The sequence below is a fragment of the Poecilia reticulata genome, linkage group LG15 (assembly GCF_000633615.1).
Source record: "Poecilia reticulata strain Guanapo linkage group LG15, Guppy_female_1.0+MT, whole genome shotgun sequence".
NCBI lineage: Eukaryota > Metazoa > Chordata > Actinopteri > Cyprinodontiformes > Poeciliidae > Poecilia > Poecilia reticulata.
Window position 1 is genome coordinate 16,122,831 of NC_024345.1, and position 14,811 is coordinate 16,137,641.

General features: G+C 37.7%; 1 protein-coding gene across 3 annotated transcripts in view; it reads right to left on the reverse strand.

Annotated features, from left to right (window-relative positions):
* The window catches only part of tet1 (tet methylcytosine dioxygenase 1), a 33,666-nt gene that overhangs the window by 12,142 nt on the left and 6,713 nt on the right, over nucleotides 1–14,811 (reverse strand). The gene's annotated exons all lie outside the window — the stretch shown is intronic.

The window sequence follows — 14,811 nt, forward strand, 5'->3', positions numbered from 1 at the left end:
TTGCCCACTGAAAGCCTAGGCAAACACACACTCAGCGTAATCTGTGACTACATGCAAACAATCATTTCCCCATTTTATAGTGTCTGTGGAGGTTTTGTGTTGTTCTAGATGCTATGTTAGGAACAAGGCAGACATATTTTTATTATAAAATTGTGGACTAAATATTGTTGAGAGTTCTGTACAAATATAAACATATTCTTGTTTTTCATCCTCTTGACTCAGCCCTGAAAATGTGACATGGCTTGAAACAGCATAGACCTTTATATAAGACTCAGATCTGCATCCCTCAGCAAGGGAAGTATGACCAAACATGCAGGAGGAAACAAAACTTTTTGAAAAGCACCAATAATGTGCTAAAACTAAGCTGCAGATAGAATTTATAACTAGAGGTTACAGTGCAATATCATAACCTGTGTCATACACAGTTTTGTAAGCCCCATGTTCAGGCTAATGAACTAGCTGGACAGCAGGGGTGCGCGGGTTATGTTCTTCATCACTTTTTTACCTGGCATAAACTCTCATTAACCTCCACGGTCACTGATTTAGAACTGTTTGGAGAGGGAGATATGCACACCAGCCTTACAGCCTCTCAATACAAACCAGACGCCTTTGAACTAACAGAACAAATAGGAAACACATGCGCTGACCACATAATTATGTTTTTTATCAACATTTTTCCATCTGGGTCAAGTTGACTCTGATGCTCTATTACAACAGTGGGGCGCTTTTACTGTATTGCAGCGAATCCAAAAAGAAGTCAAAGAGATTTTTAGCTATATATCAACACTATCATCTGAACAAAAAGCTGGCCTGCTGTAAGCAACTCAGAAATGTCCTGTTTGTGATGTACACAGTGTGTTTTGTTTTACGGAAGCATGTGGTGTACAAAGAATTAAGCCTTGTGATGTCTCACATGTGATTACTTCAGGGTCGCCATGCGTTCAGATGAATATTTACTGTAAAAGCTTATGTTCACTCTCCATGGGCTTGAATGCAATATTAATGTTAGACATTTAAAGATGAATTTGAATTGGTGGAGTTCACTTATTAAACCACATGCTGTCCTGGGGCGAAGAGACCTTCAGGCATAGAGCCCAAACTTTCATTAGAATCGAGGTTAGGGCTTTGGAAGTCCGTTCCAGAAGTCGATCTGGTCTTTTTAAAACATGCTTGGATCGATGTTTCGGAGTATTTTTTTTCTTCTTGGAACACCAGCGTCTGTTTAAGTTTTAACATGACCCAAACGTCCCCCTCAGATATCAGGAAATTGGTTTGGATGATGAGAAACCACTAAGGATCCAATCTGTCATAAACTGGAAACTGCTTGAACACTGTTGTTGCCGTCTACAGTGTTACGAAGGTTGCTGACCAAAAGATTTTTCACTCTGCTCCAAAACGGACACATTTAAGTGCAGATGAAGTTTCGGTGTTGTCTGTGTCTTACAACAAGTCGTATATAAACAGACCAAGAAATAAAATTGTGGCTATGTGTAACTTTAATTGGTCTGCAACACATTGAAATGCACAGTACGTTCTGACACCTTTCTTTCAGAAACAGCATTAACCTTTATTGCAGTTTTAGCTGTAGCAGCTTGTCTGGCGGAGCGGGCCAGCTTTTACGCCCCCAGTGCATCAGTGAGTCTTGGCTGCCAATTCATCACAATTCCTTCCTTGGAAAACATTCAGACAGATACTGACCATGGCTGACTGGGAAAACACCCAACAAGAGCTGCAGATTTAGAGATGCTCTGACCCAATCATTGGCTCCATCACATTTTGGCCCCTGCCAAACTCACCCAACTCCTTATGTTTGGCCATTTGTTATTGTTTTTAACATGAACTCTAAAGGCAAATGTTTACTTGTTGTCTCATATGGTCATATAATTATCTCCTCATGATGAAGGATCATTGGGAATGTTTACTTTACCTGTCAGTGGTTATGATGTTATTCCTGATCACTGTATGTTTCCCATTACTGTGTTGTTTATCTCCACTAAATGTGTCTCTATATTAAAAGTAAACAATCAGAATTGTTTAGGTTTTATTGGTTATGATTATAATAAAGAGCAAAGTTGATAGAACAAAGCACAACACTAATATTTGAAGTCAAGAAGAAGTATCTACTTCTATATCAGTAAGACTGTCACAATAAGCAATAAATCAGTTAATCCCATGATAAATTAAGGTAAGTTTGATCATTTCCATTCCAATAATTTACATTTTCTACCTCATAATCAATTTCATTTATGATTTTAGTTGTGTGTGGTTTTTATTTCCATTTTCATGTTATTATTCTTGGTCATTTTTTTTATTTATTTACTTCTTTTTTTTTTTTTTGGATATTTAAAATATCTTCCAGCATCAGTGTTATGGCTTATTTACACAATTAAAGTAGATTTATTTTTGAGAGGGTGAAGTTGTATTATTATGACATTATCATTGTATTACTTGAAAATGCTTTCAAAACATTATTTTTATCAAAACAATTTCTGGGACAATTTATTGACCAGCAAAATTGCTGCCTATGTTTCTGTAATGATTTATTTATTTTTTTGCTGGTTGACCAAATTGTCTTGCAGATAACATCTATTCCCATTGAACTATTCCTAAATCTGAAGACAGTTTGATGCTTTGAGGATCCCCATGAACGTGCAGAAAAAAGGCACAAGAAGGAGGAAGATCTAGGGTGTCACAACTTGCTGTTTTCAATGACAAAGCAGCGCTGGCTGTCTTCCAGCACTGCAGCAGCCTCACACGTGTCATAATGCATGCACATGCAACAATTCACACATCGGACTTTTTATAATCTTAAAACGACATCAAAGCAGGGCTGCTGTTTTTCATTATGTTATATTAAGCTTTATGATTACAGAGAGCCAAATGGAGAATGTAAATGAGGAGTCATGTGTTCTCATTTAGCCACTGGGTCTCTGGAGGGAGAGTTGGATCTGTGATGTGTTAGAACTGTGTTTCTGTGCTGAGCTGCCTCAGGGTGTCTGAAGTAACTCTTACTGGGAAGTATTACTCTGTTTGAGAAGCAAACACATTCTTGTTAGATTTTTTTTTATTAGTCCAAGCGCTGAGGAAGACAAACAGTAATTTTAGCGGGCTAACATCAGAGGTGTCCTGATTCGTAAATGGAAAATATTATTGTATTACAGGTTCGTTAAATCATAAATATTAAAAGTATAAAATATAAATCAATCATAATCAGCCGTTGCATTGTTTTCCATAGTAATACATTATTTTGATCCCAAAAAAAGCTTTTATAGCCTCCGCTTGTAGAAGCAGGATATGAGGACCATATATCAATGATGACACACAGATGTAAAAAGGACATGGAATTTTTTCCCGGAATATTTTGTAAAATTTCTAACACAGTTCAGAACGCTGCTGTATAGCTCAAGAAGTGGTGGCTTCTAATATGATTGGCCATATGGGCAGTTTCCCAGGGTGGCATTAGAAAGGGCGATGCTCAATCACCACGTATAACTAATCTATCAGGCAAACAACTTTTATGAGGAGTATGCACCCCAGTATGCACTCTTTGCTTTGAACATGGAGATTAATTTACATTATCTCTGAGCGAGTGTACTGCATTTATTACCAACCTAGAATCTCAGATAGTTTCTCCTAATGTAATTGGTTGTGGAGTGATATTAGGAAAGCCTCAACCAGAGCAATGCAATGCTTTCTTTTACAGTAGATTTGACTGTATATCTGTCCGCTGTTAGCACAATACGTTTTAAACAGTCCGCTCGCATATTTGGCAACAATTATTAGCTTCAGCTGGAACAGGTTTCCTTTAGATGGACAGAGAAAGTGTGAGCAGCATGAAAAGCGGCACCTTGGAATGATGCTTTCAAGTTTCGTTAATATAAAGTACGCTATTCTGGTGGCAGTTGTTGGGGGCAACGTGACCATGCATGTCTTTTCATGTCAAAGTAACAATCCAGAACGGAGTAGAGTTTTAAAATTTTGAATTACAAATTTGGTTACAAGCAGTCATTTGTTACTAGTATTTTACAGGCAGACTGGTCTCTTCATAAAGCACTTTTTTTTTTTATCCCTGTGTGGGTTCTCATGTTGTAGGTCTCCAATCTCTTGCTTTCAGACAACATTTCTCCTGATGTGAATAGATCACCACATAAATCTTTACCGTGAACTTAAATACAAGCTGGAGAGTCTGCGGTTACTACTTCTGTTTCTGACGGCCATCGTCTTACGCATTGATATCAAATTGTGGTGTTACAAATAAATCAGCCGTATTCTCAACTGTCTTGAGTTTGCTTTTGAAAATATTTCTCGGTGGAAATGAATTCAGCTACATGAGCTGCGAGCCATAAACACAACTGAATACAAAAAGTTGTACCAATATGCTCCTTTTAAGGGAATGACTAATGAAGGCAAGAGAAGCAAAGGACGAGAGGCTCGTGCACACAAATATGCATTTAGAGGCTTAACAAGCAACGAAAGCGTGACCACTTTGTGATTGCTAACAAGCCAGAGTGCCTCAAGAGAGTCATGTGTCTTCGAGCAGGTTTGCACGAGTTTGTTTTCATTTGCAAAAGAACAGCATAAAGACAAATTTAACCAATTTACTGGGAAAGGCAAACATCTTAAATTAAAAAACTCACATTCAGCTGTCCTTGTCTTCCTTACTTTGTGGCTGGGTTAGAGATCATACTGCTGAAGCTGTCACTTTACAACACTAAGAGTGAAACAATGAAAAAGCATGCTTCCTTCCTGGCTTACAGCGTAGTGTTTCATGTGCGTTTCTCTGAACACGTGAGAATTTCCTTCATTCATTCAGTAAGTGTTTCCTGTCTGGCTGAGCTGGGTGTCACGTAGTCGAATACTCCACATAACAACCCCAAAAACAGCAACAAAGAGCCTTATTCAGGTGCCTAAAAACATCAGAGGGTTAGGAGGTCTGCACTGAGGCAGCTGTGAAATTATGCAGGTATGGCTGACATCAGTAACAGAAAGACATTCTCGACAAACCGCAAAGTAATAGCATTATTAGTACACCAGTCAAAGACGTATGGCTTGCCAAGTTACAACCGTTGGCAACGTAAGCTTTAATTTATTGTATCTCGCTAAGTAGCAGAAAAGAGCACGTGCAAAAATACTGCTGACCACAACAATCCGAGCGAGAAAAGAGGAAGCGAGGGGTGCTCTTCAGAAATTCAAAAGCCTATAAACATAAAAAGAAAACTGGAAAAATTTAAAAACAGTTTATGCTTTGATAATAAAACTTTCCCGGAGAGCACAGAAAAAGTCCTGAGTGATTTAGCAGGAGTCAAAACAACAACACCAGCTTCCAAGCAGAGCACTGCTGTCAGCTGATCCCTGGGTGACAAAAACAGACAACAGAGCAGCTCCTTTGCAGGCGGCTCATCTGCAGCGAGACAAAGCGCCTCAGGGTGAGAAGCCCTCGCTGCTTTTACCTCATCTGTCCTCAGCAGAGAAAGCCCCTCAGGTTTAAGGCTGGATACTCCTAAAAGGTACCGGTGGCCATCTTGATACGGCTTCCTCCAGACTCAACAAAAATGCTGGCTACAGTTGCCGTCCGTGGGGCAAACACCCAGGAGTCATGACTAAGGTGACTGTGAGCAGCTGTGGCAAAGTGCGGCTACGGCAGCGTGGTCGGTCTCCCCTCGCTCCACACACACATATATAGACACGCACACATATGGGATGCCTTTTGCAGATGCAGACAGAGCATCATCAGCCAATGGGATGGGGACCTCAGAAGCTTGTAAATTATCTTCCATGCCTAGACTCTCCCTAAACAAAGGATCCCCTATGTGGGCTTTTACTCCAGCCCTACGCACAGAGACGGCAGGAAAGCTGTGGAGCGGACGCTGCTGGATCTGGATCACACAAAACCACTCGCAGCTGAAATACTGACCCCTGATTTTTTTAATGCTTGAGTTGTTTCTTTTAGATTCGTTTCAAATCGGCTGACATCCCAAATTCTGCTTTCTGCTCATTTAGAGAGCTCACATTACGGGCAATCTTAAGGCACTTTACAAAATAAATAAACAAAAGTACAAAAAAGTAAAAAAAAAAAAAAGTCCACACCTTGGAGTATAAAAATTACTAGACCTTACTTTAAACAGGCGACACACTGATATGTTTTTTTTTTCTATGGATAATATTGATTTCCGATTATTTTTTTAAAGATTATATCTGCCAATCATTTATAAGATAAAAATCTGCAGATTGATAGCATTGGCTGTTTTGAATCTAATATAAATTGAAACAATTTCATTATTATTCCCATTAATGCCATTACAGCATAAGTTCCAGAGTGTCATCTGGTTTTATGAAACTCAAAAAAATTGGAAAAAAAATTTTGATTTTTTTTTTTTTACTTGTTTTTCCAATTTCAATCTCTGGCTGAATGATTCTAATATTTTCCTATCAAGACACACAGTCTGCCTACTAACTAAGTAAACTTTTAACTAAATGATCATCACTTGAGATTATATAAGACAAACGTGTACATGAAAAATGTCAACTAAATTAATACATCTCTACATTAGGTTTGTCCTCAAGACATGAGGTAGTGGGAAACAGTCAAAGGAAGACGCTTTAAATATTATTTGGCCAATTTAAATCTTTTAACATTTGCTCTGTTGAGTTAAACTTCACATCTTTAAATTATGGCTGAATTTACCATCTAGAAGAATCAATAAAAATGTTGCAGGGGTAAAATTGGTGAAAAGATACTCCAGCTGAAATTTTTAGCTGTAAAACTTTACAAATGCTATTTAAAAATACACTCTCTAGAATAGATATTTTCTTCTCTAGACAAAATTTTATTCTACAGAGCATGAATCTTTTTCTTCGGACTTATTCTTTGCAGAAAAAGCCAGCATCATGACAGATCATCTCCGTCGTTTTATACACTCATTGGATTTTTTTTAGTGCGGGATCTGTAATGAGGAAGCACTGCAGTCTGTTTTATCGGCTTGAAGCCAGTTTTACTTTCACTTGCTGCTTTTAAGCGATTCCATAAAGTAAAATGTGCACAGGACGCATCTCGCAAACATAAACAAAGTTCCCCCTTTATCTTTGCCATCGCCCTAAAGAATTCTCAGAGTAGAAGCTGCAGTTAAAGAAAAAACACAGCTACAATAGGGTGAACCAATCCCTCCTTTTCAACACAGTGATGAGGCCAAGAAGTCAGGGTCACGCCAGGACAAAGGAGCCTGAAGTGCAGTCAGAGCCAGCGCTCATCATTAACACTCCAGCAGCCAGACTCAGCCATGTGCTACACTGTGGAGGAAGAGATAGTGCTAGCTGAGCAGTAAAAGCTTTATGACATTTGCAATAAACACAGCCGATCATTTAATAATAACCAGATCAAAATGATACGGTTTGGATAAAATATGGTTTTTGCACATTTTACTTATAACTGTTTGTTTATTTCTGCTTTCTAACATTAGCGACATAGATTTGAACAAGTAACTTCTGATACAGTGAGCGTTCTGCACTCCCTGTTGGACTGTTTTTGTCTTGGTCCTCCTCAGTTCGTCGGTTACACTTCAACTTAGACTCAACCTCCTGTACCACATGGCTGCACACATGTGTGGTTTCGTAGCAAACATTTTTTGAAACCTGATGCCGGTGAATACCCTGGCAGCGAGATGACATGCAGGCAGCACAACTAGGTGAAATATGACATAGATGCCCGGGTGCTCAGCCACACTGACCCAAACATAAAAACAAGCTCATCTGTAGGATAAACAGTTTCAAGCGCACACGCGTCCTGGAGGACACTTTTTCAACACAAAATAACTTTTTGACTGTAATGTCAGTGACAGAAATATACAGTAAAACAAAAATTTTACAACTTTCCTTAATTGGAAGACTGATTCATGCAAAAAAGATTCAGAATTTACAATACTACCAACACCAGAAGATCTTGAACTCACATCGAAACCATCCTAAAGTATGAAACTCTGCTAAACACTGTAAGGCATGCACTGCATTCATCCTATATGCATTAGTATCTTATCACAGAAACCCGCAAGACACAAGATTCAGTGTTTAAGCTGAAGTCACAACACAAAGAAACATGTAGCCAAAATCATAAAGAAGATTACTACCTGTTTTTCTGTTAGTTAGAAATCTTAACGTCCCAATCAGAAACACATACTGCACGTTACTGCTCTTCCCGGGGTTAATAATTACAGCAGTTACAACTGAACTCTGCTTTGACAGGTAGCCCAACAGGTTTGACACTGCGGGCAAGTTGCACCAACCCAAATAACAACCCAAGCTTGACTAAAATAAACACCTACCAACTGTTCCCAAGTTACTATTAGTCAACATGTGTTTCTCAGACTTTTACACAATAACATCCGTACATTAAGTCATATTTTCCTTCAGGCTTCTGGGCTCATTTCAGGACAGATCTGTGAATCATTCAAGGGTTTAAACAGTCACCTAAGCTTTAAAAGCTGAACCAGTGTTGTGTCAGTCCATAACAGCACACCTTTAAGTTAAAGCACACTTTTACGACAGTCATTCTTTAAAAAAATACAACAGACAGCAGTTACATATATATTAGTAAACCACCAAAAGGTCTGTCACTTTAAAACTTCAGCTTAACTCAAAATGGTGCGTCTTTAAAAGGAGTGAAGATATTGTGCAAAATAGATGACAAAAAGTGATGTCAAAAGATGAGGTTGTGAAAGAACTTTCAATACCACAGTTTGATATTTCATTATGGCCTGGCAACTGATACCAAGGGCAGCTCTGATTTAACAAAGTCAATCACCTAATACATAAAAAGATTTTTTTGGTATTCCTACAAAATTTAAACATGTCTGCACCTCATTCAGGCTGCCAGAGTACGAGGGAGAGCAGGACTTCAAGGAGATAACAGGAAGGATGAATAACATACAGAAAAGTTGATCTCCGTTATCTTTAAAACTTTTCAACCTCTGCCTGCCTTTTTGAACATTTAGGAGAGTAGGTAAAAAACTACATGTTTAAGATGTTTAAGTTATGTTAATGTAGAATGCCTTTTTATTCTAAGCGCTAATTTATACTAATATAAGACTGTAAAACATGCTTAAGTTGTAAAATGAAATCAATCAATTGTCGTTTTATGTCAAATATGACAGAAGTACAAAATCACAAACATGAACAAGAAATGCAAAAGACACATGTGGTGGCAGTTCAAAGCTTTTGAGAAATTAAAAATCACCCATAAACCTCTGATCGGTACATCCTACACTTATTTAAAAATGTTTTAAATTACATATCTCTTTTCACTAAACTGTAAAACATGCTTAAAACTCAGTAAGCGCGCACGACACAGTTTGTCCAATTTGTTATGCAACAATAAACCAACTTGATCTCTTTAAGGTTTCCACATATTTCTTCCTTTTAATCAACAGCCAAGCTTGCATTAAGAATAAGAAATCTAGACATTAATCACCGTAAGTTATGGTACACAAACACGGCAAGTTATGCACAGAAAGTCATAAAGTGTCTCTGACACATGTAGCAGCTGACCTACTGGAAACCGGCCCAGAGGCGGGTCTAGGCCAAACGGGAACGTTGCCAAACCTGGTCATTATAGCCATTACTGTAGATTTTAATGTAAATGTTTCTCCCATTTGCATTGAAATACTTCATCCTCAATTATGGGCTAATTTTTTGTTCTTCCCGTTTGTGTAAAACTATTAGTTTGAACGCTCTGAGTTCAGAGTCATGTGCAGAAAAAGCAAGTGTTAGAATCCAGAGCAGGGATGTTTCTGTGTTTTTGTATGTTTATTGCAAATACAATGAGTGCAGGCAGCTACAGAAAAAAAGGGGAAAGCTTGGACCTGCCATCATGCTGCTCATCATGTGCCCCCATTCAACCAATCACATTTATTTAAACACCTCTGTGTGCAGGTCAAAGGCCAAAAACCAACACATTCAGAGAATAACAAGTAAATCTTGAGTGAAAAAGACTGTGAACTTGAAATCAAAATCCGTGTTGTCTGTGATGAAGGACACATGATTGCATCCGCAGACTCAGACTGTGACTTAAAGCCCTAAATGTGACTTTCCGAACATTCCTTTATATGCTCTTTGTCTACAAACACACCCACAGCACATAAACAAAAACAGAAACAGACAAACGGACTTCCTGTCTGAATAGCTCAGTGCCCAGGAGTGGGGCTATTTTAGGGATAGAAAGCATTCCTGCTCTTAGTTCCACCTCACGAGACCGTATTATATAACTACAATACGATTTTTGAAATGAAATATGCAGCGCTCAACACCACACCCTAAGTCCACACTGTGGGAGCCAACAGCATAAAGAGGACATCAGGTCACTTTCTCCACAACAGTCTGTCCAAAAGATGAGGGGAATGGTTCAAGATGTGTGCAGATCAGCAACATGTGCAGGTTGCATTTAATGTGACTGATTTTTTAGGATAGTCTGAGTTATTTGCAACCAAACAAGAAAAGGAATTTTGTCTCAAGACTGGTGAGATATGATCAACCAATCAAGTCGTGAGTAGCTACTGGTGTTGAGGCTTTTTTAAGTGCTGAAGTTTTAAGTATACATGAAGGGTTTTTACACCAGACTGTTGCTAAAGCTATGCTGATGCTAATGTTTGATAGACACCAATTCTATTAATTTACACTGGTGAAGTACCCCTACTTTCTGCTTTTAATTCTTTCCACAACTTTATTTGCGTTCTGCCTGCTGTGTAGCTTGGTCTCAATAATGCTTTCTGCTCTCCAACAAACCTCTGAGTTCTTCTGTAACAGTGGCCGGAGGTGGGCTTACAACATTCGAGTTAGTTCCTTTTTTGTAAACAAAAAAGAAAAATCCATGCACAAGATATACATAAACACTGAGTTTTAACTCTAATGTAATAAATAATAGATTAGGACTAGAACAACAAAGTCAACCATCTTTAATCCTTCAAAATCGCAATAGCTACTCTGAGATAGAAGTTCAATTTACAGCTGTAGTTTCAATCCCTATTTTCAACTGTTAACTGCTTTATTATGGCCCGGTAGTGTTAATAAGTACTACTTTAAAAGTTGTTATAAACTCTCTTTGCAATGCTGCCAGCTTACAACAATCCAAAATCGAATAGAGGTAATGTAAAGTTATGTGAAGAACATTCACAAAGAACATTCACAATGCTTGAAACAACATTTAACAATCTGCTCATTGTGAAACCTGTTTAAATGAATTAAGGATAACAACGATGATGTGTAGTCTGACAGTGTCCTGATGCTCTGCAGAGACTCAGATTACATCAGAGCGAGAATCAAATGTTTACTAGAAGTTTATGGGCTCCCTGGCTGTGCAAAACCAAACCAGTAATTTTATACAACCAGTGAGAACCATCTCTAGCACTGGATCTGTTAAGGTCTAGAATCATTATGGTGGGAAAAAAACAAAACAAAAAAACCCTCATCCTTAATTTTGATTTTGGTTGATTTGTGTCGGTGTTGAGTGCAGGCTAAAATGCCAAATCTAATTAAAGCTATTTCAAACTCCTTTGCCTTTCTCCAAACACTCATGGTTGTGGTTAGAGTTAATGTTCACATTAGGGGTTAGGAGTATCACTCTGTGCTTTCTTGTGCCACACACAAATAGAAGCATTTTCTCTACTAAATGAATTTAATTGATGGGAAAAACAGCTAAAGGTCTTGTGCACTTTGGTATGCTTAGCATTAGCATCTTACTTCACTGAAAAAGATAAAAAGAACACCACTGAATTTAATTTAAAAATGTGTGTGCATAAACAACCAATTGCTGCTTGGTATTGTCTGGTATTATTGTTGAAATTCCTTAGCAAACAATAAGAAATAATGCTTTTCTGATGTTTGTTGAAGTCTTGACAAGAAGTTTCACATAGTCAAAGTGGGTAAAACACATCTGTTTGCATGAACTAAGTCAGTGACAATATGTCATATTACATTCATTCCAACTTTTGCTAGTTATCAAACAACGCACTAAAGTTCAAGGTAATATTTAAATTTGTAAAATATTTTCTGTCTATTGAAACCTATCAGGTGGCATCGAGTCACTGAGTTGCAGCATTTAGTCCTCATGTGGATAGTGTCATTATGTCATTGACATTGCAGCAAGCCCTCATATTGAGAATGCATGTAGCAGTGTACCAGTGGAGAGGAAAAACTCCCCTTAAACAAGAAGAAATCTCCAGCAGAACCAGAACCCGACTCATAATTAGACTGATTCTACCAGACTGAAAGCAAAGGTCGTGGACAGTAAAGTCTCAGTCTTTGTTAGCCTTTAAGTATGTAGTTGATTTGTTATTTTTTTGGGTAGGAATTAAAAAGTAAAAACTGAGTTTAAAAGTTCGATTTTATTCCACATTTTCCTCTTATTGACAAAGGATTAAACATGTCTGGCAAGCTTCTTCCTGTTCATTATGCTAGGCATTTTTAGAAAATTAAAAAATAAACAAAGCTACATAGTTTTGAGAGCAGCCACGCTCAAAATATTCTTCTTTTCTGTTTCCCTCGAGTAATGATTGCTGACATTGCTGTAGCCTCTTGGCCTAACAGCATTTCATCTTTATATTTTAATTTCTGCCTAAAATTCTCCTTTGAGCATTTTGAAGTAGTGTCTGTACCTCCTGATTAATAATTAAAGACCAGAAAAGCACAGTAACAGATCTAAAAACCTAAACTCTGAAGTTTTATTGTTATTGATTTGCTGCACCTTAAAAATGGCTAACAGAGAAAAAGTGGCAGAAACAGAAATTCACATAAGCACATAAACATTGAGAAGGATAGATCCCTAAGATCCTCCTACAACCAGGAAGGAAAAGCTTACCCAAGTTGCTGCTTTTGAAACGTGCTGAATAAGCGTGTTGGCTGTATGACCGTGAATGACCGAGTTTATGAACTGCAACGAATGAATACACACGTGCGGCCATGCATGCAAATCCACATGTGTGGAGAGAACATGAAAGAGAGACTGCAGTCCCTGACAGACTGAGCTGAGAGATAAAATGGACATATAGGAAAAAAACATCAAGGTTATATATTTTTTTATATAAATTTGAGGATGGCATTTTTGCAAAAAAAAATAAATAAATAAAAAAATCCCACAAAAATAGCACAATAAGGATGCAAAATGATCAATTTGTATTTCAGGTTGCAGCCAGGTTGAAATTGTTTTGTTAAGTTCTCCGGGTTTTCTAAAAGGAGGCCATTTGGAGCCCTTGGCAGGATTTGAGTGGCATTTCTTTTTAGGGGGCAAAGTCAGGATTTCTTTTCACCCAGAGAAACCAAGTGGCACGGCTTCAAAGCTTATCCAGGGACTTCAAAGCTCCCAACATCCAGGACCCGACAGAGACTCACAGTGACATAGTGGTAAGATAATGTAATCAAAGTTGAGCAAATATTGTGCACAACTTAGAAATAAGGCAGTAAGATAAACACTGACATGGTTATTTTAAAACTCAGGTGAAGGTGCATTGAACAGAGCATTAAAACTTTCTCACATTTAATGCATTAAAACTTCATACGTCAATCTATCTTTATTTTATTTTGACAGAACAATCAATCAATCAAGTTTACTTGTAAAGCACATTTCAGCGACACGGCAGTTCAAAGTGCTTTACATCAAGAAAACACAAAAATACAGTCATAGAATAAATAGTCAACAATTGAAACATCACCACAGAGTTGAGCAGTGGTAGTTTTCTGTCCCAAATAAAGTTATTAATGTCCTCTACAAGCTATTTATGGGACATGATATGTCCTCTACATGTTGTTCAACTTTACAATAACTCATTACTTTGACGATGTATGATGTATGTAGTATGATGTTAAAAGGGGTATGAAAATATTTTCAAGGCGTTGTAGGTATTTTGACATAACACAAGGGATAAATAGTGAGTTATCCATTGTCTGCTGTTTACAGAATTAATTTGTATTTAATCAACTTGGAGGAGTTTACAAGAACTGAAGAGCTTCTGTGCTCAAGAAGAGATGTAGTAAAACTACTGGCTAAATGAATTTTTCCATCTTAAGTAGTATATGTTAAAATATTGGCAGTGTCTCTAACATATAATTCACAAATGTCCCCTACTTCCTACACTTGCAGCTGTCCCACACATTTATGTAATCAAAAGAATAGAAAAGGATGTGAATCTGTGCCCTTAGCTCACTTCCATTGTCCTACTTGCATATTTGGACAAGATTTTTGTAGAGGAGAAGCTCACTGGCCAACACTTGTAACTAGATTTTCCTTAAGTGGCTGCTCTACCAACACATTCATTTAGACTGTGAACATGAGTGGCATCCATAGATAAGGAAAATGATTACTTTATCACTGTAGTAAACAGCAACAGAACTATAGAAATGACAAATCAAGTGATTCTTGAAGTAACTCCACTCCACCAGATCTAAGGGAGCATTTTATTTTTTATTTTTTTACCTCTGTCCTGGTGCGAAACATCAAATTGATCCTGAATCCTTGTCTTTATTCCGAGGTTAAAACTATTTTTTCAAGGAAATAAATGTAAATGGAAGAAACCAGAACACCTTCTTTCTGTGCTGTCTTGTTCATCTTTAATGCTCACCTTCCCATTACAGTTTATTTTGACCTTGCACGTCAACAACCGTGCAACCATACATGGCAAAAACGCTCACACAAAATGCAGCTGTACGGAAGTTTACGAGGACATCAAAACTGAAAATATATATTTTTATCCAAATTGAATATTTACTTTATGAAAGCAGAACGGGAATGAGTCCTCTCGCATGATGCTGTGCATATTTGAAAGACCTAATGAC